This window comes from Tursiops truncatus, chromosome 6 (genome assembly GCF_011762595.2).
Source record: "Tursiops truncatus isolate mTurTru1 chromosome 6, mTurTru1.mat.Y, whole genome shotgun sequence".
Classification (NCBI taxonomy): Eukaryota; Metazoa; Chordata; class Mammalia; order Artiodactyla; family Delphinidae; genus Tursiops; species Tursiops truncatus.
In genome coordinates, this window is record NC_047039.1 from 73,897,208 (window position 1) to 73,922,939 (window position 25,732).

Here is a 25,732-nt window from a genome sequence, read left to right on the forward strand (position 1 = left end):
GATGGAGCGGGGGAGGGTGAAGCAGAGCTCAGGGGGCCAGTGTTCCAGATGAGATGAGAAGGACCTGAATCCTGGTGGTCGGGTTCATCCTGGCTTGGGAGGCCTTGGGAGGAAGCACCGCTTGAAAGTCTAGGAGAAGACAGCACGGAGCAGGCAGGCCTGGAAGACTTGGAAAGAGCACGGTGTGCCCTCTCGCTGCTTGAGCCGACTGGACTCAGTCTTACCAGAAAAGCTGGGAGGTTCCCCGGTTCCGGATTTCCCCCCAGCTGGCCGGCTCCCTCCCTCTGCACAGATCTGCTGCCTTTGCATGTGGAGGTCAGGAGTGCGCTGACCCAGCTCAGAGCTAGTTGGCCTGATACGGGGGTTGGTGGAGACAGTAGGGGAGGGCAGCCTGCTTCAGTGATTGGCAGGTCATCACTCCTCCTTTCCTCTCTGGGTTCCTTGCTCATAAACACACGTAGACTTCCTCAAAGTGTTGGAGAACTTTCGAGGGAAGGAGAAAAAACAGTGCCATTGACTGTTTGCAATTTAGTGATTCTGTATTTAGCAGACGGTGAGAACAGATCTGAGATGGAATGCCTGTTGCCAGGGACCAAGTCTAAATGTCTCCATGACTTCATTTTAGAACAGTGGTTTCCCAAACTCTTTTAAACAGGAAAACTTAAAAAAGACCTGTTTCACATACTGAGCTGCTGTGTTAAGCGGTGCTCCTGCTGCTTTTGGGGGTTGGCGAGGGTGGTGATCATGAGACTCCCCCGCAGTGGGCCTCCTACTTACCCAGAAGGACTGTGGAACCACAGGGTTCTTGAGACACCAGTTGGAAATCAATGTTTTGGTATAAAAAGAAGATAGGCCAACTCAACTCCTATATAGAGTTGCATGTATGCATATAAGCATATATACATATTGCTACAAAGCCATCAATGTTATCCTCACACACTAGGAGTAAAACTAAAAAAACACCCCGAACAGACAAGACAATTGACCGCTATATAAATGCTTAACAACGTGGATTTTAAAAAAGACATAAACTGTAAATTGAGTGTTAAGTCATGAGGAAGCACAGTGAAAGTTCTTGAGAAGCCGGTGGGATGTCTCCCAGCCCATTTCATTCGCCCCTCACTGCGGGGAGGGGAGAGACCCCGGTTTAGTCTGCCCGCCTTTTTTCCTGTATGATTAGGTGCTGGCGGGAGCAGGGCAGCCGCAGGAGAGCCCAGGTAAGCTGGCGAGTTTTCTAGCAAACAGCCTTGCGGGGCGAGTCAGTCTGGCCTCCCAGGCGGCAATCTGGAGGCCGCGATGGAATATGCTAACACACATATATGGAATCTAAAAAAAAAAAAAAAAAAAAGGTTCTGAAGAACCTAGGGGCAGGACAGGAGTAAAGATGCAGACGTAGAGAATGGATTTGAAGACACGGACAGGGGGAAGGGTAAGCTGTGATGAAGTGAGAGAGTGGCACTGACGTATATACACTCCCAAATGTAAAATAGATAGCTAGTGGGAAGCAGCTGCATCGCCTGGGGAGATCAGCTCGGTGCTTTGTGACCACCTAGAGGGGTGGGATAGGGAGGGAGGGTGGGAGGGAGGCGCCGGAGGGAGGGGATATGGGGGTATATGTATATGTATAACTGATTCACTTTGTTATACAGCAGAAACTAACACACCATTGTAAAGCAATTATACTCCAATAAAGATGTTAAAAATCAAAAAGTCTGTTTGCTTCTTCCTTTGTCCAAGCCCCAGCCTCCCCTCATAGACTGAGAATTCGTTAAAAAAACAAATCAGGGAAATTCCCCAAAGAGCCCTACGGGAGGGACAACAAAAACATCCACTGTAAACAGCAGGTTTGTCTTCTGACCGGTTTTGTTTGCAAATGATAACAATCACAGGTAATTTTTCATTTCAATTGGAGGAGCTGGTGTTAAAAAGAGAGGGGGGGGGGCGGGGGAGGACGAGGGCCAGCGCATCTCCCAAGTGCCTTATTCACTCCCAGGTCTACAACCGAACGCGAGCGCGGAGGGCTAGGCAGTGCCTCTCACTCCATCAAGCGAGATCTAATTGTGGCGGCTCGGCCTGTTGGCAGATGCAGTTTCTACATAACAACAGCCCAGAGACAGGGCTGCGTGATTAATGCCTCCAGCTGTCGTATGCCCCATTATCTGTGCATTTGCATAACTTAATGGTTCAGGACAGGGGAGAGAGGATGCTTAATTTAATGTTTAGCAGGCCCTTGATAGCTGAATAATTTGAGAACTGTCAAGGGGGGGTCAGTCCTACAGCGATTCAGCAAGACGGCTATGATTTCTGCATGTCGTTAAAATTCTTACTTAGGATACATTTTTTTTTTTAAGGAAAAAGAAAACAACAATGCCTGAAAGCAAGCACTGATTCCCCGCCCCCGTAACCATTTCCTCCCCGAGGCAAATGGAAATGTTGTTTTTGACAGCAGTTAGATGTCTGAAGACAGCTGGGAGGGTGGGTTCACACTCACCTCCTTCCTTCATCTCTCCTCCCAGGACCCCCAGGAATCTCCCCTCTCCCCCTCTGAGTTTGTCTCCTCTTGTTCTTTTTGTTCCCTCAACCGTCTCCCCCTCTGTGCTGTGTTTTATGACCCATTTGCAACCCTTCCCCCTCAAGCCCCCGCCCCGGCCTCTAGCTGAAAGGCGGGGGAGGGGGGGGAGGGGGGAGGAGCAGATTGCTTGAAATCAACTAACAGCCCAAACTGCTTTCAGTAGGAAACACTGTCAGTTTCATTAGTTGCTAATGAATATTATTAAACTAATCTGTCATTTGTTTTCTAATTACGTGTCACCAGGCATCACAGTGGCAGCTGAGGTGACTGCTGGTGAACAATTTTCCTCCTTGAATCCTGTTTTCAAAAGAAGTGCTAGGAATGATTAGGAATAATTTGAACCTGGTAAGCTTTTCCGCCTTTCCCCAGCCTGTCAGCAAATTTTCTCCCCCACGTTTATAATACTACCAGGACCTTATCACCACCTGGCCTCACCAAGCTGCTCCCAGGGTGAGACCCCAGCCCACTCCAAACTTGGGACAGCCCTACTTCTGAAGTCTTCAGCTCCACTGAGACCCACATCATTTCCCATGTTGGTTTTGTGAGTCTGGAATGTAGGCAGGACCCAGCGTGTTGAACGGACTGGGTCATTCAGTGCTCAACTGGTCTGGAGGGTCCTGGTGGGTTTTGCTCGCATGCCTGGTGCCCTGACAGAAGGGGCTAATTGGATGCAGGGCTCAGCTGGCGCCCTGCTCTCTCTGTGTGGTCTCTGCCTCACCACGTGGTCCTCCAGCAAGGTAGCTGAACTTCTGCCAAGGCTCCAAGAGAGTGTTCCACAGACCAGAAGTAGAAACTGCCCGTGTCTAAAGGCCTGACCTAGAAGCTCACATAGCATCATTTCTACCATATTCTGTTGGACAGTGCAGTCAGGGTCTACCCAAACTCGGTCTACTCCTAACTTGAGCTGTTGAGTGCATCCCAGAACATTGCACATCCCTACAAAGTGGCCCCTCTGACAGCAAGTGGGTTCAGATCTCAGTTGGGTCATCAAAGCTTCCTGGTCAGCCTTCTCTTGTGTTTGATTTCTCTCCCTTCCTGTGATAGTTATAAGAAACGTTTACCCCCTCCTGGAATGCCCAGTGTAGCTCTTCCTCTCGAAGGAGCTCATTTGAGCTAATTCTTAGCAGGTGGCCTTGCCTTCTGTTTCTCAGAGGTATGAACATTCTCTGTCACTTGAACATGTCATCTTCAAACCCCTGTCTCAGAGATGTCCTGCCCTCCTTTCAGATTGGCCCGATACTATTTGTACCCTTCATTTCCACACTTTTCCTCAAGGTCTGACCAGTATTAATCATTCTTTCTCTGGGTCCCTTCTCTCAGCCTAAAAACATGCTCAATCTTGTCATTGAAATACTAGCGCTGTCTTTTTTGAAAGAGTTGTCTGTATGTCTAGAACTTGGTCTCACTTGCTTCCTTGCTCATTGCAATCAAATCCTTGGATCTTCCTGACAAAGGTTACCAGGGGCCCCTGATCGCGGTATCCAATGGTGGAACTAATTTTTAGTCCTTACCTTGCTTGGTTTCTCTGCACAGCTCACCACTCCTTTCCTCTCAAACTTCTTTTTTCGGCTGCGCCGCGCAGCTTGCGGAATCCTTAGCACCAAAAGCAGATCACTGGTGGCCTGGGGTGGAGGGAGGGAAAGACCGCAAAGGAGCACAAGGAAATCTGGGGGCTGGGGTGGGAATATTATGTGTTTTGATTGTGGTGGTGGTTTTTTATGAGTGGAAGTATCTGTCAGAACTCATCCCGTCGTCTGCTTTGATGGATGATGTTTATTGTATGTAAATTATACCTCGATAAGGTTGACGCCTCCCCCCTCCAAATCAGTCGGGGGGGGGGGGGGCGGGGCCAACAGGCCTAGATACATTGGTCTGTCACTAGTAGACAAAACTGAGTCATGACCCTGCCTGCCCACCGGACTGTCGCTCTGAGCTTGAACCCAAGTCCAGCCTGAGCCCTCCCTCCCAAGCCAGTCTCCTCAGGAAAGAGCAAGAGGGGTGTCCCAGTAATAGGAGTGGGTGGGCAAGGGAGAAAGGGGGGAGCGTGCGGGGTGCTGGGCTCCAGTCAGTGGCCATCCAGGGGATTTTTCTTCTGCTCTTATGTAACCTTCATCAGCGGCCTTTGGGACAGGCATACCAGACCCATTGTCACCGGAGGGTTAGGTGCAGTATGCGGGATCTTAGTTCCCTGACCAGGGATCAAACCCGTGCCCCGTGCAGTGGAAGCACTGAGTCCGAACCACTGGGCGGCCAGGGAACCCCCTCCTCTCAAACTTTTGCTGGTTTCAGACTCATTTTACGTTTTTTTTTTTCCTTGACTTCTCCCTCCCTCAAATGTTAACATTCCCCTGAAGTCTCGGGTCTTTGTCATGCTGTCTGCTTTCCCTCCATGTGCAATTCGTGGGCGTGTCAATTGCTGTCTAATCTGAAGACCCTCAAGCACATCTAGCCCAGATCCCTTTCCTGAGCAACAGGCTTATATATAGAGAATTACCCACTAGACATCTTGGCCTGGATGTCCCACAGACAACTCAAACTTACATATCCAAAGTAGGACCTGTCACTTAAAGAAAAACACAACCTAAACGACAGACCGATTTCTTAGGCTGCTTCATTTTCCTGTTTCGAGCCTTCAACCTGCAATTCTTGTACTCCTTTTCCTTGCTTTTCACATTCACTTAATCACTAAATTGTATTGATTCCCTCTCCTAAGGATCACTCATCTTGCCTTCATATCGATCCTTATCATCTGGTCAGGATGATGACAAATAGGTAACTGGCTTCCTTTCTCTTCATCTCCTCTACCGTTATTCTGTTACCCACAGAGCCACCAAAGACATGCTTCCAATCGCAGATTTGAATAAATCATTGCCCTACTCCTGATCCTTCAATGGCTCCCCATTGTCTAGAAATTAAAGCTCAAACTCGTAGCCTGGCATAGTAAACACTTTCTGCCACGCAGCTGCCTCCCTCCATTCCCTTCCTCACACCCTACGCTTCAGCCTCATTCCTGTTTTCTTACCTTTGCATTTGATGTTTTGTTCCTGCCTGAAATCCCTCCCTAGCTCTCTCATTAGGCAATTCCTACATACACTCTAATTCTGCACTTACGTTTCTGTAAGAGATTTTAGATCTTGCTCCCTGAAAACATTTGGCCATGTCTAGAGAAATTCTTAATTGTCACAAGTTGGGCATGATATCAATCAGGGCCGCTGCTAAATGTGCTGTAATGTAAAAGAGAGCTCCCCACAGCAAAGAATTCCCTGGCCTAAAATGTCAGTAGTGCTGAGGCTGAGAAACTGTTTTAGGTCAGTTTTCATTGTGCTACTATTCCTTGATATTGCTAAGTTTTTCCTGCCTACTGTACTGGCTGTTCTTGAAACTCTTATCAGTCATTTACACTTTAGAGTGAATGAGGCTTGGTTGGTTTCTTGAATAGATTGATTGGTAAAGGAAAGTAGCTTGAGAAAGAGACAGGATGCAAAGGAAGCACTGCAGTTCTTGCTTGTCTTGCGAGCTTATCCTCTTCCATTCTCTAGATTTTCAGCTTCTCCCTTTTCTTCTTTATAGTCGCAAACAATTCTCAGAACATCTCCAGGCAACCTTTATTTGCCTTAGTTTACTAGGACGTCTGACAGTGAAGCTCGAGAGGAGAAGTGCTACTTAACAGTCTCTTGGCTTCAGGCTCCATTTCCACTCTTCCATGCTCTACTGTGTGTCGTGGCGGGCTAGAAGTCTGACAACTGCATCTCTAAAATCCCCCTGCCCAATGGTTTCTAGCTACTTTCTACAAATTGGAGGCACAGGTGGGAGATTGGGAGGCATGAGGAAGGAAACACTATTTTATGCGCTTCTCCAGTGCAGCAGAGATGGTAGTGGTGGTAGACAAGTCTAGACTCGAGGCATCCTGCCCAGGCGGTGGGTATTCCAGCAACAAAGCACCAGTAGACTCTGGTTCCAGTAGCAACCATGACTGCTGTGGACAATTTTAGACTCAACTTTCTACAAAGAAACCCTGGCTGTTGTCCCAGCGACACCAGCATGGAATGTTCTGGCAATGGTGTAGGGATCGTGGATGCTGAGTAACATTTTCCTTTTGTTCCTCCAGTCCTGGGATGGGAACAGCATCTTGCAATTACTGGCCTGTGGCTAAGTTCACCTGTTCTCTTCTCTCTCTGTCAGCTCTTTCCAGACTTTTGTTTCCTGTACTAAATTTCCTGTCTGCAATACCTATAGTGGTTTCCGTTTTCCTGATGAGACATGGAATGGTACAGCACTAGTACGGCACAATCCCATTCCCAGGAATTTTTCATTTTTCTGGGTTATTGAGGTTTAGATTAATCACTATAAAATTTTACTTCCTGGAGATTAGGGTGTGAATCCTAGTAAATGAGCTGTTTGAACTCCAAAATAAAGAGAAAAATGGTCTCTTGCAGAGGTAAGATTTTAAAAACTTTTCTGATTGAGAAGTGCTTCAAAGCAAGATTCCCCTACCTCACTTCCATAAATCTTTTTTTTTAACATCTTTATTGGAGTATAATTGCTTTACAATGTTGTATTAGTTTCTGCTGTATAAGAAAGTGAATCAGCTATACGTATACATCTATCCCCATATCCCCTCCCTCTTGCGTCTCCTTCCCACCCTCCCTATCCCACCCCTCTAGGTGGTCACAAAGCACCGAGCTGATCTCCCCATGCCCATAAATCTTTATAGTCTTCTGACACTGAATGAATTGATAGGTTTGATCTAATTGTCTCTTCTCTGAAGTTAAAAGCAAGTCCTGATTTTATTTTATTTTTCTGAGGAAATACGTTCCTTGGATACAACCACTCTGAATACCAACCACAGCGGTACCTGCTTTGACAACCTTGCCTGCTGTATTAGCATGAAATAATTATGCAGGAACCAGAACAGCCTCATTTGCTTCATCACGTAATCATGTACCAAGCAGGCATCTTTTCTGAGAAAATAACTGAAAACTTCTGATGCCTTCCTTCCTATGATAATTAGAAAACAATTCAAACTACCCTCGCTGTCCGTAGTGAGGTCCTTGGCTCTGCTGTCCCCCACCCCATGCCAAACACTCACATGCTTACCATGCAGGCTGCTTTTCTGTTGTTCAAATACTAAAAGCTTATACCCGACTTTGGGTTTTTATATTTGCTTCCCAGAAATCCTCTGCCTCTAGATCTTCTCGTGGTTAGCTCTTTACCGTTCAGTTCTCAGAGTTAATACCACTTCTTCAAAGATGATTTCATTAATGTACCTGTACAGAGTTGTTCCCCGCTCCAAGTTATTCTCCACTCCATAATTCTCTTTAATGTTTCATAGTTCATATTGCTCTATCATCATCGGAAATTATGTAATCTGTTTACTTGTTAATTATCTGCCTTTTACCACTATAAACTCTACCAAGACAGGGAGTTTACCTGTTTGCCTTTACGACTTTATCTCCAGAGTTTAAGGTGCTCTGTGGAAGACAGTAAGTGCCTAACAGACAGTTGCTGAATGACTTGATTACTGTCCTCACTGTGCTTTCTATTCTGTTCAGCAAGTGTTGATGACGTCTGCACTCTGGGGATGGTACTGTGGTGAGGGGCAGAGGACACGGTGCCTCTCAGCTAGTGTTCAGTGTTGTGAGAACGGGGTCTGTCAATAACTACAGCCTCCTCCCCAACAGAAACCAGTGTCTACTCAGCACTCACAATATGCCGGGTACTTGGCCAAGTGTCTCCAGACTTCATCTCATTCAGTCCTCTAAGCACTTCCTGACGTAGGTATGAATCACCCCATTTTACAGGTGAGAGAACTGAAATCTAGAGGGGTCGCAATTACCCTAAATCATGCAGGGAGTACATGACAAAGCCTCAGACTGCACTTAAGTCGGCCTGAGTCTAAAGCTGTACTTGTTACCACTTTACAACACATGTGTTTTCAAATACCTTACTTTGCTTTTCAGGATACTTGTTACATAACAGGTAGGATTTGATTCGTTAAATCACCTTCTCAATTTGAAAGAAGTAGATGAGGGAAAGAGAACTTTCCTGTCGTAAGGCAAGGATGTGGGTTAGCTAAAGAATAAGGATTCCTCCAAATGCTGGGTTCTTGCCCTTGACTTTTGTGCTAACTCAGAGCTCCCTCTTATTCTTGATCTACTAGGAGAAAGTAGTGAGGAAGAAAGAGATGAATGGGGTGCAAGAAGGAGGTAGATGTAGTCTGATAAAGTTGAGAGTTCAGGCTAAAAGTGTGCCTCTTCCCCGCAATGCTTAAGGAGATTCTCTCCCCTTTTGTCTCATATTCTGCATTTCTACCAGCTAGAAATTCATTCCTATTACCTACAGTACACCTGGAAGCAGAGACGAGCTCTAGCTAGACTAGCTCTAGGATGGCTATCAGCCACTCACACCTCAGGTCAATTAGTTTAAGTTTTAGAATGCTTTCCACCTATTTGGTCTCTGTTGATTAGAGGAAATGGGACATCTGATGAAAGAGGATTTGGGGGACCTGCGTTGGGAGGGGAGGTGATGTTTTAGGCTGTTGTGGGACTGTCACATAACTCTAGGGTGCTGTCTGGTTTGGGTTCAGAAATGGGGGTGATGCCTAGTGGGAGAGAGGATTAGACACCCAAGGTAAATGGTTTTCTAGCTCAAAGGACCAGAGGTGACTGGATCCTATGGGGCATATGGTGATAACTCTGACATCTTGTTTGCCCATGCCACAGCAATAATACCCTCTCTCCGTGTGCCGGTATTGGAAACCCTGCTTTCATCTTCCTTCTCACCCACTTCGATTACACCATTTTTTCAAGGGAGATGAAGGGAGCAGAGCTGGCCTGTTGTCTCGAAAATTTCTGTCTAGTTATTTGACAACCTTGGGATTTCCCTGATTAACCTTCTGAAGTCATTCACCGCTAGTCAGAGTTACCCCTCGGGGTGTGGAAAGAAGTAGAAAAAAACAGGAGAGGCCACACATAAGCATTAAGAGCATGGAGTGATGATTCTCTACAATATTCTTTGACTTAGTTCTTTGTCCATGATTCTAGAATGAGCTTTGAGGGGGGTTGGGGATGAGGATAAATCTGCTTTCATTTCAGGGGAAGTGGAAGAGAAGGAAATCCTAGCTTTCACCAACTTTTTGTAGGAAACAGATCTGCTTCACTCTCCTGGAAACTATCAACTTTAAACAAACAGACTCTAGGAAGCTTCTCCGTAGTGGCAGAAAAAAATCTGTCCTTACATTTCTCTTGAAACAACAAGGAGATGAAATACAAAGAAGAACCCTTGCGCTCGCTAACATAAATCAGTCCTGTTGTTGCGCTCAGCACAGATGGTGTGATAACGTTGCCCACTGCTCGGAGACCCACTGATGGAAGGCCAGATGCGCTTCCACAGGAGCGAAACACAGCGGGCCTGCTTTAAGACTCCGTGGCGGCCTTGACGCTGAACTTCATCGTAGTTGTTGCTCTGTGTCTCTGCTTTAGCCCTGTTCTTACCACCATAGTCTCTCACCTTCCCTCACTCTTCCTTTCCTATCTTTCAGGACTTGAGAGGGCTGGGTAATTTAACAACTTGGGTCTGGACTTTGTAGAGTTCTTTTCGTGGGCAGTGGGCTTGAGGGACAAGTACCAGCGATGGATGGTGCCTTTAGGACAGAGCGAGCTTCCTGCTGGAAGATTTGCCTTCCCCCTTCCCCTAGCTTTATTGAGGTAGAACTGACGTAAGACAATTGTATATATTGAAGGTGTATACCATGGTAATTGGCTATATGTATACATTATGAAATGACTACCACGGTCAAGCTAATGAACATCTGTCACCTCACATAGTTACCTTTTTTTTTGTGGTGAGAACACATAAGATCTACTCTTTTTACACATTTCAAGTATATAACACAGTATTAACTATAGTCACCATGCTGTACCTTAGATCCCCGGAAAAAGACTAATTACAGGGAGTTACAGGCTTAGATTTAAACAAGGATGGAAAAGAGGTTTTATTTATCCCCCCGGACCCCGCTTTCTATTTAAATGTAGACTTTGAAAAAAGTGGGAGGGTCCAGTGTTCACTTTCGTACGTAAACTTAAAGTACATGCATGAATGAATGAAGCAGGCTACATAGGTGCTTGTGTTACTGCAGGTACGAGCACAAATGAAAACCAGAGAAGTTATCAACAGGACCAGATGCACAGCATGTCTCTTGGGACCTCAAAGAACCTTGTGCACAAAAATGCATTTATCTTTGGAATGGCCCTTTGAGAGTGGTATCTGGTTAACATATTACTCTGATTTGCAAGGGCTCACACTTAGCTTTTTTTTCTATTCACAGGAGATCCTAGATAGGTCTGAACAAGCCCATGATAAACGCCAGACCTCATGTACACAAAGATTCTAATAGGAGAGAAGTAAACAAACAACAAAGAAAGCGTACTTATCTTTTGAATAAAAAGCAATAGTCTAGTTGTCATATGAATGAAGACCTAATTCAGTTACATTGTTTTCTGGGTCCCTGCCCGTGGCATCCCCACCAGACCAAGGTACCTGCCAGGACCCTGCTGTGCAGACCACGTGGCACCTCATTGTCCAGCTGAGGGACAAAGGTTTTGTTATGAGGCCCTGCGTATCCACACAGAGGGTTTTCCTTGCTAATTCATCCTATGCCATTTCAGGGCTATGGAATCCTATGGTTTCCAAGTTAACACTCACCCTTTAATCCTTGAAACCTTGGAAGTGGCAGCCACCCTGAAAATCATGTGCTATGTTTAGAGACCTTTTCTGGACTTGGGAGACCACTGACGTCCCAGCTCTAAAAGGGCTTGTGGCTACGCCCGCAGCAGCCTGACGCGGTGGGATAAGTGCCGACTGTTTTAGGTGCGTTAGGTAGGGAGGGCTGGCAGTGTTCAGGGCAGAAGACTTCCTCCCTGCTTCCACAGGCTGTGGGCTAAGTTAGCCGAGGCTTCCTCAGGGCTGCACTTGTTTCTGTTCCTCATGTTCACGGTGGTACGACTGACAGAGATGAAAAAGGAGTGGCTCCCCATTTGTTTCATGAAACGCTCTTGTATTTTCCTCCTCTGTTCTCATCAGAGGCCCGGTGGAGTGTGATGTAAAGCTCCAAAGACAGGCAAACGTCGGGGCAAACCTGCACCTCCCAAAGCAAAGGGGCTGAACTGCAGGCGAGGGCACATGCTCTTACCATCTCACCAGGATGGGATTGGGGTGGGTGGCATAGCCAGAGACCCAGTCTCTGACCCAGTACAGAGTAGAACCTAAAACAGCATGCTGCTTGAAAAGTTAAGGAGTTCTCCTAAATGTCTCTAGATGGAGAGAGACTATGGAACTGAAAGTGCAGTCGTCCTTGGAAGTCTTTCTATAATCTGGGGTAGGTACTCTTTGCTGATCAACGACAGTAGAGCTGATGCCACTTCTTATGATGAAGGAGATTGTCTTCCTCGGTCACAAGGGTTCAAACATTTCGACTCCTCATTAGAGTGAGCCGTACAGGTTGCTGGTGACAACGAGTGTCTTTTATCTCCCCGGAGAAGGGGAGGTCAGGAACTCCGTGTCTGATTTTTCAGGCTTGGCCCACTTGGATGGTTCCAGAAGCCAGGATTTAACATAAGTCAGTAAGGCAGATGGTAGAAGGCCTGGTTTAAGGGCATGACTGTTATTCAGCCCCAGTGATGGTGGCTTTTTGGGAAGGTGAACCCAGCGTTGCCAGATCTTTTGAATTTTTCCAACAGCAACTGGAGTTCCAGGTTTTCATGATGGCGGACAACTCAGATTATATATATACACATACCTTAAGTGCTTTTGAGGGTACCCTGCTGACCAGTACTAGAGTAGCCCCCTTTCCATGTTTATTGCTCATGTGAAAGAACCCCTTGAGCTTTTGGATGATTAGAAGTAAGCTGAGGTTGCACACACGCAGAATGCCCCACAGGTTCCGTCTGTTCTTCATGTTTATTGTGATGGAATCCAAATGATAGAAGCTTGAGGTTAAAAAGTAGGGCATGACATGTGGTCTAGCTAATCCCTCCAAGTGACCGTGTGGGAACTGGGGATCTGAGCGAGATTCAGCAGGACTGCTGCTTATGTGGCCTTTCCGTTGAGTAACACAGTATACAGTGCTCCTTGGAGCTGTGTGGTGGGAACCACACAACTGCACAGTCATCCATGTTGGTTTAATATCATAGAGGTTCTTTCTGCCAGTGTTGGGTGTTCTATCATGGACATACTTCCTCTTTCCCATACCCAATGGCCCCTAACCTTGGGGCTAGGTCCTTTTTTTTTTTTTTTTTTTTGCAGTACACGGGCCTCTGACTGCTGTGACCTCTCCCGTTGCGGAGCACAGGCTCCGGACGCACAGGCTCAGCGGCCATGGCTCACGGGCCCAGCCGCTCCGCGGCTTGTGGGATCTTCCCGGACCGGGGCACGAACCCGCGTCCCCTGCATTGGCAGGCGGACTCTCAACCACTGCGTCACCAGGGAAGCCCTGGGGCTAGGTCCTTTTAATGCTTTCCCTTCACCTGAAGTTCCTACCTCCCTTCTCTTCCTAAGCTGTGGCTTTCCCCAGATTCCTCCATACTTTGACCTACAAAGTTGGGTATAAATCATAGCTGTGACCTTCCTCCTACCTATTTTCACTTTTGGGTCGGGGTGAAACTTAGAATGCCGAGAATGGTAGAGGAAGGAAAGGAAGTCATGGTGGCCTTGACACCAGGTGGTGGCTTAAAATTTTTTTCCCCCTCTTTTAGTTTCTATGGAGATCTGAAAAAAATTTAGGTATCTCTACTGTAATATTTAAAACTTGGCCACTAAGTCAACATATGAGACACATTTGCCACATCTGCATAACTTGTAGGTCTTATTTTGCTAAGAGAGCATCTGTATCCTTTGTGATTTCAAGTTGTATTACAACTTGCACTACATATCAGTCAGGGTCCTGGAGAAATCAAATGTCATACCCTAAAGGGATTGATAAAGGGATTATTTATGTGTGGAGCAGAATCCCAGGGAGTTGTGCCATCTGCTGGGGCTAGAAACAGTGGGTTGTTTGTGGGGGTCTGTGAGTACTACCCTCAATGGAAATACCAACTTGTGGAGCCAGGTTGTATGGAAGTGGCTAATGACAGGAGACTGCCAGCCTGCGGTGGCCCTGCAGAAGGAAAGCCAGAGGGATAAGTATTCCAGCCTCATTCTCCTGTCTACTGTCTGTTTGCTCCATTGGCCAAACCCAATTGGAAGCTTGTCAATATAGATCGTATGGGTCACAAGGTGGAAAGGGTGGAGAGGGGGCCTGGAGAGGCACATGGAAGCTATCGAGCACAGCATTTTAAAATATCAGGGACTTCCAGATAGGGTAATGAGATGCCAGTGTGATGTGGATTCGGGTGAGTGTAATTCTTAGTTTTAGTTTGAACAGACTAGTATGGAAATGCTATCTCAACAGAAGCATTTGAATAAACACTATTAAAGGAATGAAATACATGACAGAGGGTTAACCACATGGTTGTTTATAAAATTCAACAAATATTTATTGACTCCTTACCACGTCCCTAGTATTGCGGTCATCTCATCTATGAACCATATTGGTATCACTGTAATAAAGGGCAGGATTAAATGATATTTATGTGAGGTTCAGCTGGCGCTATCTTTCCTTTGTAAACTTGTTTGGGTAAGAGATTGTCCATCTGCCCTTCGTGTATTATGTAAAGTGATTCATTCTTCTGTATCAACGAACCTCTATACTGTTGTTATTCTATAGGAGAATGGTTTTAGGAGCACATAAAGTAATCTTTTAACAGCTCAGTTATTAATGTGCAAGTTTTAATTTATGGAACAAACATTAATATTGCACTTACAGTTACCTCCTTGTAAAATGGGGATTAAATGACATAATGCATATATCGGACCCTTTGTAAGCTCTTAATGAAGGTGAACTGATTTGGAATAAAAGAAACAACTGCCAACCTTCCTACCCTGAAAATCCAATGTTTTCATGTTTCCTTATTCTCTTTTAAACTTGTTCTTGTGCCTATATAATTTGTGCATGTTAGGAGGCTTTTATTAGCAAGTGAAAGAAGCCCAAACTTCAGGTGACATTAGGAGTGAGGTCATCAGGACATTGTTTGCATTTCTTTGTCTCAAGAGGTCTGCCCTTCTTCAGAAGGCTCCATCCTCAGGCTGGCTTTCTTCAGGGGATAGAAAAGGCCCCTCCTGTTTCAGGCTTCACACCTACATACCGTGTGTCCTGGTCAGCTTTGGCTGCCAGAACCAAATACGACAACCACAGGAATTTATTTCTCACCATTCTAGAGACTGCAAGCCCGAGATCAAGGTGCCAGCAGAGTCAATATCTGGTGAGGGCTCTCTCCTTGGGTGCAGACTGCTGCCTTCTCTTTGTTCTCACATGGCCTTTTCTTGCTGCCTGTGGGTGGAGAGAGAGAGGAAGCAAGCTCTTTGGTGTCTGTTCTTATAAGGGCACTAATCCCATTAGGGGCACCCCCACCCTCATGAACTCCTATAAACCTAATTACCAACTTAAGGGCATATCTTCCAATGTAATCCCATTGGAGGTTAGGGCTTCATATGAATTTGGGGGTGGGGGATGCAGTTCAGTCCATAGCACTGGACTTGCCAGACAGATCTTTTCCCCCAGCTGTCAAACAGAAGCTCTGTCTTCACTTTGATTGGACTAGACAAAACCAGTCATTGTAGCCAGGGAGTGCCACAAACTGATAGGCTGGGTTTTTGCCCACAACTGATAGAATCATTGTAGCAAAGTGTGGGAGGATGAGATGATTCGCACTGGCTTGTATTGGGGGTGGGGGAAGTTCTGCCCAAGCAGCCTGGCTGCCACACAAGGCGGGAAGGGAGGCGTCAGCAGCATACCCTACATTTAACTCATCTGTTCCCCTATTATTGGAGAGTCAGCTTGTTTTCAGTGATTCCTGTTCTATAACATAACTAAATTGAATTTCAAAATTTCACATGAAAGAGCATTAATGTTAGGTTCTCAGAAGTTTTGTCTGACATGCTCAGCAGTGGTTGCTGCTTAATGGACAAAAGCTAGTACTACTGAAACCAAGTTTTCCAAAAAATCAATATTACTACAACTGTGGAGCCCTTGCCTTCCATCTAGTCACGCCATAATGAAATTCAGTCGCAGCATGAGTTTTGAGCTGCCTTTCTCAGGTCACATTGTTCTACAGAATATGTTAGTGGGTTATTGTCAAAGCTCAAGGCTGTAACCTTTTGTTCCCTCCTAGAAGCAAAGGATATTTAAAAATTAATTATTTATGGGTCCTTAAATGATGAATTAGGTCATTGGCGTTGGGTTTGCCACAATTAAGACTGATGTTTACTTATATTGAGGAAACTGGATTGTAATCCTCAAGTCTGACTTTTTGTTATCCCATTTTCAATATTTCATTATTATACGTAGTTATCTAAACAACACATTGAAACTCAGCCTCTGCTATATGATCAATGTCATGCTAGATACTCTGGGGAATAAAAATGTGTGAAGGCTACTGTCTAGGTGGGGGAAGCAGACTAATCACATGGAAATGTTGGCCAAAACAACCCCATCCTGAGTGTGTGATAGAAGAAGATTGGAACAATAGAAATTTAGAAAAGATCGCAGTGGGCTGAACTTTCATGGGGGCTTCATGGTGGAGTGGCACTTGAACTGGGTTCTGAGGGATGGATATGCAGGTTCTGGTAGGAAAAAGAATCTGGGAGGGGCATTTGCCAAAGGGTGAGAATAAGTGCTGGCGTGCTGTGTGCTGGGATCCCTGAGAAGTCCAACTGGAGGGGCAGTCGTGTGTGTGGGAGAGGTGGGACAGCAGGGTGATGGGTAGTCGTTCTTTCCTGTATCTCTTAGTCCAGAGTCTAACTGAAAAAACATGAACACAGGGCAGAAAAGGATGGAAATTGAAACCAGGAACTAAATGCAGGAGTGCAGGGCAGGTGGATTCTGACAAGTTAAGAAATTAAAACAGTTCCGTAGATTCTAAAGCAAACCTATAGTTATGGGTTAAATTAACATTGATATTTTCATTGTCAGTATTTAGGTGGAGTTAAACTTCGGGAATATTAAGACATGATACATTTATATTGATTCTTCTAATTGACTTTTCTTAAAGCGTAATAAAATGTTGTATGCATAAATGTGTATATATATAAGTAGATGTTTTCCAACATTGTTAGAAAATGAATTTTAATTTACTGAAGAATCATCTTTCATGCTTATTGCTTGAAATTTTGAATTTAGATTTTTTTTACTAACTTCTGGAGATGTCTATTTGTAATCACGTCTTGAAAATTTCCTTGAAAGTGGCAATATATGTGTCTGCATCCAAGGCACGCCACAGTGACTCTGGTTCAATGTTATTGCTTTGGGCTCTTTGATTTACTGTCCAGTGGAATGCCAAGTCTGCTTATATTCTAAACAAATGAATGGTCAATAGAATTTATTCTCCTAAAATTTTTGTTGGGTTTATATGAAGACTGGCATCTGAGTAGTAATTGGAAGTAAAGTATTTTGTGAGGAAAAATGGCTCAGTGTTCCACCTGATAGGAAAACAGGCAATTGTTCTCAGCATTTAAGATAGGTGAAACTTTTCTATACTCATCTTGATTGTGACATGTTCCATTTACACAAATGTAGTTCAGTTAACTGTTAGTTTATTTATATATTTGTAGTTTTTAACCTGTAATAATTCTGATGTAGTTAAATTGCCAAACATTATTTTGGGAGTTGATGCCTTAGGCCTTTTTCTAAGGTGCCTACTTTTCTCCTAATCCTCAAATTTTTCTCAATCCTAGCCGTTAAGGCTCTCTTGCTCCCTGCTTCTCTCCTTCTTTTGACTCAGCTCATTATTATGAGCTCACCTTTGGCTCCTTTAGCAATGTGGTGGTTATGAATGTACGTTTAGGAGTCTAATCCAGTTGCATCACTTAGTTGCTGTGTGATCTTGGATAAGTTACTTAACCTTTCTGTTTCTCCATCAGTGAAGTGGAATCCTAATAGAATCAATCTTACTTTTGAAGAGTAAGTGAAATAATGCCTGTGAAGTGCCCAGCACTGTGACTGACCCCATAGTAAGCATGTGTATTAGCCAAGGTAGGCTAGTTGTGTTATTGTAACAATCAACACAGGATTTAAGTGTCTTTAAAACACACACATTTATTTTTCATTCACATAATATTGGCTGTGGGTCTGGGAGACTCTTCCAAGGGTTGGCTCAATGGTAAAGGCTGCTTCAATCTCGTGGCCCCTCCATCTCGACACATACTTCCGTGATTGATGATGTAGGTGGAGGTGAGTGGAGGGTCTCACTGTCTGTCAAGTGCTTTGGCCCAGAAATGACACATATCACTGCCCCTTAGAACCAATTGGCCAGAAGTAGTCACAGGACCCAAAGGTAAAAAAAAGTAAAGATGTAATCTTTCCCTGTGCCCAGAAGGGGATGAGCCCCACACTCGATGTCTCCATAGATAAAGAAAATGTCGCAGTACACAATGCAGCCGTATGCTAGGTGAATGTCCTCCGGGAAGTTGGCTGATGTGGGAGCCACAGAAGTTTGAAGTTTTACATTAGGCCTTAAAGAGACCTTATGTTTTTCATTAGTCCTCATAATTGAGGGTTCCGTATGGCCTGGGTAGTCTAAAATAAGGCCCAAATTTAGAATAAGGATGTTTCATAGAAAATACATGAAGGATAAAATGAGATGATTTGTAGTAGTTCTGAGAAATCTGGTGCTGGTAATGAGGGTGCGGGTGTGACGATTATTTATCTATATCCCACGTGGTGTGGTTCACTAAGGACATAGATCTGGTATTTTTTTGTTTGTTTGTTTGTTTTTGCGGTACGCGGGCCTCTCACTGCTGTGGCCTCTCCCGTTGCGGAGCACAGGCTCCGGACACACAGGCTCAGCAGCCATGGCTCACGGGCCCAGCCGCTCCGCGGCATGTGGGATCCTCCCAGACCGGGGCACAAACCCGTGTCCCCTGCATCGGCAGGCGGACTCTCAACCACTGCGCCACCAGGGAAGCCCCAGATCTGGTATTTTGATCTTTCCCTTAGCGTTATTTTCCCAAGGGAGGGCTTGGCACTGCTCTTGATGGAGAGGTTGGAAAGACAGCCCAGTGCATCTTTGGGCCTGTGAACAGGGAGAAGTCCCTGCGCCCCGATGGTTGGATCAGTCCTCTGTCACACCAGCACTGAAAGTTAACAAAGTACAAAATAAGCCACGGACGTAGAGTCAGGTTTCCCATTCCGACAGGACTGGCCCCAGCAGTCAGCAGTTAGCCATGCGCCACTAATGGGGGCTGGCCGGAGAACCCCACTCACTGTGTGTCACTAATAATCCTGTTCATCAGGGCTGGGTCCACTAGACTGCTTTTGGGGTGACACGAAAGGAACTGGCATTTCTTGGAAATGTTGAACCTTTTTGGTGCCGAGCGGAGAAGTCCCTTTGTCAGCGCTGATTTTGTTTGGAGCAAAGGTGTCAAGAGTGTGAATATTCCTTATCAGCTCAGGGAAAGGAATCACTGAACATGGAGAACTGGAACAGAATTGCTATAGAAACTGAGATTCCTTGATTTTTAACATCAACTCCTATAATAACTTGCTGTGAGAACTTGGGGATGTCACGTAATTTTGTTGGACGTATTTCTTTTTCTTTTTTTTTTTTTTGCGGTACGCGGGCCTCTCATCATTGTGGCCTCTCCCGTTGCGGAGCACAGGCTCCAGACGCGCAGGCTCAGCGGCCATGGCTCATGGGCCCAGCCACTCCGCGGCATGTGGGATCTTCCCGGACTGGGGCACGAACCCGTGTCCCCTGCATCGGCAGGCGGACTCTCAACCACTGTGCCACCAGGGAAGCCCGGACCTATTTCTTTTATTAAAAAAAGAATAAATGCTACACTACCTACTTTAGAAGTTTAATGGGAAAAGCAGATGAGAAGAATGCAGCCCCTTAAAAAGCATGAAGGTGGTGGAATGGATATTTTTCTTGTTACAAAGAAAAATATTTTATGATAAAATTTTGGAAAATATGAATACGGGTAAGTAAAAATGTAACATGAAAATCTTAAAACCAAACAGAATGCCACCACAGAGATAATGGCTGTTAATGAATGAATGGGTATATGTCTTTCCAAGAGTTTTATAATCTACTCTTTCTATATAAAGTACATTTTGAACATCTTTTTATTTCATTACGTGTTTTAAGTGGATGTGTGGTATTGCACCGAATGAAGATGAATTGTAAAACCAGTGTCCGATTTACAGATATTTTAGGTTATCTTCAGTTCACCTGGCTCTAGTGGTTATTTAGAACTTCCCCTTGTCCACTGCCTGTCAGCTACATGGTCAGGGTAGGATTTCCCTTCTCCCTCCCTGCCCCAAATCAGCCCTGCTTGGTGTAAACTAACCCAAGGTGGCCCCATGCCCTCTTGCCACAGGGACTGGGTCAGGAGCAAGCAGGGAACCGCAGTTAATTCCGCTGGAATGAAGCCCAGTACTGTGTTCTGTGGCTAGGAAAAGGGGAAAAAAATGCCTCTCCTCTAACAGCTGCAGCCATTAAAAAAAAAGGCACATGGAAGCCAAGTTGAGAACAAAGTGTGCACTTGGAGGAAGGCAGAGCTGGGAGAAGTGGCAGAGAAACCCAGGTAGAACCATGGTGGAAACTCGAACTACTACTGAACCTTTCAGTGGGTGAACCGGCAGACTCCCTGTATTACTGAGCCCAGTTTGAGTTGAGGTTCCTGTTACTTGAAACCAAAAGCATCCTAGTTGACACATCCGTTTAAAACAGCACTGCAACAAACATACCCAGTTAAATCTTTGTGCCCATCCATGACTTTTTCCTTTGCCTATATTTTAGTAGAATTGTGCAATTAGGGGGTGTGTGTTTGGCCAGATTCCCTTGAATTCCTTTTTACAGTTTTTATGTTCCCACTGGCTTTGATGTGCTTTCACTGCCGCAGTAGGTACCTGGGACTCTTTTTGGGAAAACTGCACTTGGGCTACTGGAGTTTGTCCGAACACCTGGAGAAACGGAAGTGCCTGAAGGTTGACCGTGGTGCCTGGAAATCACTCTGGTGTAGCCCTTAGCCAGTGACGGGTAGATGAGGGGTAGGAAAGCCCAGCTCTGAGGTACAACTTGCACTTCAGAGTACCCTGAGGGACTCGGGTGTAACTCCCCTCTGCAGGACCTGCTGGGCGTGTGTCTTTGCGTGGCTTCCTCTCGTCTGTCCTGCTTCCCCCCTCCCCTTGCCAGTCTCCCTGGGAGCACATGCACGAGTCCTCGTCTTAGGGTCTGTTTCTGGGGAATGCAATCAAAGCCAGCTTGTGAACGATCTTCAGGTTTCTGACGGCACAAACGTTTAATGTAAATGATTAAGGGCTAGCATGCCTGCTAGTCAGATGGGCCGTTACGATGGTCTGGCCGGTGACATTGGATCTCAGGTACGTTGGGAGGTAGATGAAAAAGGGAAGAGGCTTCACAGCTTCTGACGGTGGTTTGCCGAACACACTTGAGTGCAATTTTGAAACTGGCTTTGGATCGCTGAATGGATGTATCAACTCTTCCTTTGGGAAACTGAATATTATCCTGTCTAATAGAGCTCAATATTATGGTCTTTTTTTGGCTGAAGTCTAAATCCCCTTCATTTAATACCATCCCATTTTCCTTAGTTATAGTCTATTGTACCATCCTAAAAGCTCTTTATACTTGGTCCTAACGATTCTCATTTGATACAAGACAGGCTGCTCTTACATTGGAAAATGCATGAGTCACCCTGCAGGAGAGAGTGATGGGGAGGAGGGTAATGGCGTATAAAGCCCTGCGAGGGGCTCTTCCGGAAGGCGTCTCCAGCCCCCGTGTGCTTGGGTTGGTAACATTAGTGCTGTCTTGATTCCTCTCTATCCTTCACAAGATCTTCTGTTCGTCCTTCCAAAGTCCCTGTTGTCCTGTCCTTGCATTTCCATTGTGATCACGTGCTTTGGTCCAAGTTCACACCGTTTATTGGGAACTGAATTGTATCTCCCCTGCCCCCACCAATTCCTGTGTTAGAGCCCTCACCTCTAATGTGACTGTATTAGGAAATAGGGTCTTTAAGGAGGTAGTTAAGGTTAAATAAGGTCATAATGGTGAGGCCCTAATCAGACTGGACTAGCGTCCTTATAAGAAGATAGAGCCATCAGCGGCCTCTCTCTGTCCATGCACACACACAGGTAAGACCATGTGAGGATGCAGTGAGAAGGCAGCTGTCTGCAAGCCAGGAAGAGAGGCCTCAGAAGAAAGCAACTCTGCTGGCACCTTGATTTTAGACTGCAGAATTCCAGAACTGCGAGAAAGGAAATTTCTGTTGTTTAAGCCTCCAGTCTCTCGTGTTCTATTATGGCAGCCCAAGCAGACTAATGCACCATTTTATGTTGTTTTTTTCCCCCAGTAGAACAGTACCTGTAATAGTAGACTAGCATCCTGGTCCCCAGGTCATTCTGGTTCAGTTAAATTCTTAAAGCAGCACTTACATCTTACCTCACACTGAAATAAATCCTTTTGTAACACGTGAGTGGCACAGAGTGGAGCTTAAAAATTTAGCGCGCCATCGTGCTCTCTCTAACCCACGCCTCGAACCTGCCTTATAGCATTCTTCTTTCTCTGCTTCCCAGTCCAAACCCTATGTTCCAGTCTTTTCCCTGCCCCCCATTTATAGTGCCCACTCCTTCCTTGCCCAGTTGGAATTTTCTCTAGCTTCCATGGCGACTGTCCAAACCCCATCTGTTCTTTAGGGTCATCCTAAGGCTTACATCTTTGGGGTCTCTTCTCAATTTTCCAGCCAACCTCTGCATCACTCTGGTACTTCCTGCCTTTGCAGAATTTAACAGAAAGAGAGGAGGTGATTGAGGGCATTGTGCCTAAGGTCTCAGGTGGATGAGAATCTTCCCTGCAGGCCAAGTGTCGGGCTGTAAACAATACCTTCAGGGCCTAAACTGAGAATAGAGGGATAGGAAGTGACTCCACTTTGGTGTATGTATGTGTTTATACCCATGTACGTGAAGACTGTGTTCTTGGAGTAGAGCCCCATTCATTTAGAGAGAAAAGAGCCTGCTCCAAATTCCCCGTCTGGAACTAGAAAGTTTGTCCTTAATGAGGCACACGTATAACACAGGTTATAGATTAAGACTGACCTGAAGAGCGCACACTGACTTTCGTCTAAGCACATCACACGTCAAAGACAGCTAGACGTGGGAGAAACCAAGAAATCAAGTGTGGGATTTCCCAAACTGCAGTTAGTTACCAAATTAATCACTTTTTTAAACCTTATTCCCATTGCATCAAAGGGATGCTTTGATGCACTGCTGAGGTCTTCTCAGCAAAGCTCATGGGAATTTGGTACATGAGGATCCACACTAGCAATCCGTTTCATCGGTGTCAATACTTCTGGACAGTTGGGGTGGAAAGGACAATTCCTGAAGGTGCGATACCTTCACCGCATGTACTAGTATTGGGTCTTGCTTGTGTGTGTGTCACTGACTTTAGCCTTGCTGAAGCAATAATAGCTAAGATACTGTAGAGCTGAGAGATATTAAAGTATTTATTTCCATGCTTGGTAGTTATAGACATAAGATAAAAGCACCTAACTTTTTCTACCTATTGCTTAATTTTCATAGTGGTGTGCACAGCACACTTTAGGAAACAGTGATGTAGTCCAATTGGTCTTCTCATTTGAAGATGAGAAATGAAGGTCTGGAGACCTTTCATTGCTCAAGGTCATTCGAGTGTTAAAGGGCAGGATGCTGGGGTTCCTGACTTTCAGGGAATCTAACTCTTCTCTTCAATTATACTGCCACTTAACCTCTTAGCAGTACATAAAACAAATATTGGTGACCTGGTGGCATGCCAGCCCTCGGGTGAAATGGAGATCTGTGATTGGCTCTAATCTCAAAGTTTTAAGAGATGGGAGTCTAGGAAAAAAACCCCAAAACAGTCATGCAAAGACTCACTGGGCTGGAAGGGAGCCCGTGGTCATCTAGCTCAGTGCTGGGCTGAATCCTGGATCGTCCAAGGAGGGTCTTGGAGACCTCTCTGCAGGCCAAGAAGTCAAGGCAGGTTTGCTTCTGTGTCTTCATGTTATTTTCATGTAAGATCGCACTGAAAATTTCAAAACCAACACTGGAAACGTGCTGTGCTTGTCCATTTTCATCTTATAGATAATGACATGAAGGCTCAAAGGGGGATCGTCTTGTTCTAGTTAATAACAGACAACATTCCTCATCCAGCATTCCTATAGCTTAAAAAAGCAATAGAGGCAAGTGGGTCCATGAATGTGGGTTTTGTGGTCACGCAGATTTGAACTTGCATCCCAGCAGGGCTTGACTGGAGTTTTTCTCTCCAAATTAGGAAATTGTTTATTCAAGGATCATGGGGCAGTCAGTGTTGTTATAGGGGAGTGAGGTAAAAGCATTTTCCTCACCATATCCTGCCCCAGACATGTTATCTGAAAGGAAGCAAGGAAGGGAAAATGGGAGGGATATATGGAGAAAGAAGGAGGAAACAAAGGTGGCAGAGAGCATTCCTAAACGTCCTCCGTGTTACTTCCGCTGTGCTTCCACATGCTCCTTGGGACCTCGCTTGCCAACAGAAATGTTGATTAAGCACTCTAGTTCTTACGTACTTTCTGCATTGGGAACACTTATAGTTAGGTTTCAGGGCTCTGAACTCCACAAACTGGGGAACTTGTCATTAAAAAAACACAAGTGCCCCAAAGTTTAATGGCATTAGATTTTGGCAATGATTTCTTTTTTTAAAAAACTTAATTAAATAATTAATTATTTTTGGTTGCATTGGGTCTTGTGCTGTGTGCGGGCTTTCTCTAGTTGCGGCGAGCAGGGGCTACTCTTCATTGCAGTGCGCAGGCTTCTCATTGTGGCTTCTCTTGTTGTGGAGCACAGGCTCTAGGTGCATGGGCTCAGTAGTTGTGGCACACGGGCTCAGTAGTTGTGGCTTGTGGGCTCTAGAGTGCAGGCTCAGCAGTTGTGGCGCACGGGCTTAGTTGCTCCGCGACATGTGGGATCTTCCTGGACCAGGGCTCGAACCTGTGTCCCCTGCATTGGCAGATGAGTTCTTAACCACTGCACCACCAGGGAAGCCCAGCAATGATTTCTTGAATATGACACTGAAGGCACAGGCAACAAAAGGAAAATAGAGAAATTGGACTTCATGAAAATTTAAAAAAATTTGTGCATCAGGACACTATAAACAGAGGAAAAGGGTAATCACAGAATGAGAGAAGATGTTTGGAAATCATATATCTGATAAGGGATTAATATCTGAAGTGTACAGAGAACTCGTAAAACTCAACCACAAAGCAAACAACCTGGCTAAAAAATGGGCAAAGGACTTGATTAGACATTTCTGCGAAGAAGATACATAGATGGCCCATAAACACCTCAAAAGATGCTCAACATCACTGATCATTAGGGAAATGCAAGTCAAGACTACAGTGAGACACCACCTTACACACATTAGGGTGGCTGCTATGAAAACAAAAATAACACGGATTGATGAGGATGTAGGAAATTGGAACCCTGTGCACTACTGGTGAGAATGTAAAATGGTACAGCCATTGTGCAAAATATCATGGTGGCTCCTCAAAATTAAAAGTAGAATTACCGTACGATCCAATTCCACTTCTGGGTATATACCCAAAATAATTGAAAGCAGGTTTTCCAAGGTATTTTGTATACCTATGTTCACAGCAGCATTGTTCACCATAACTACAATGTGGAAGCAACCCAGCTGCCCATTGACAGATGAATAAGCAAAACGGGGTGTATACACAACAGAATATTATTCAGCATTAAAGAGGAAGTTCTGACACAGGCTACAACATGGATGAACCTTGAGGACATGATGCTAACCTACCAGTCACAAAAAGACAAGCGCTGTCAATTCCACTTGTATGAGGCACCTAGAGTGGTCAAGTTCATACAGACAGAAAGTAGAATGGTGGGCGCCAGGGGCTGGGGGTAGGGGGTTGCTGAAAGGACATAGAGTTCCAGTTTTTCCAGAAGAAAAGAGTTCTGGAGATTGGTTGTCCAACAACATGAATGTCCTTAACATTGCTAAACTCTACACTCATAAA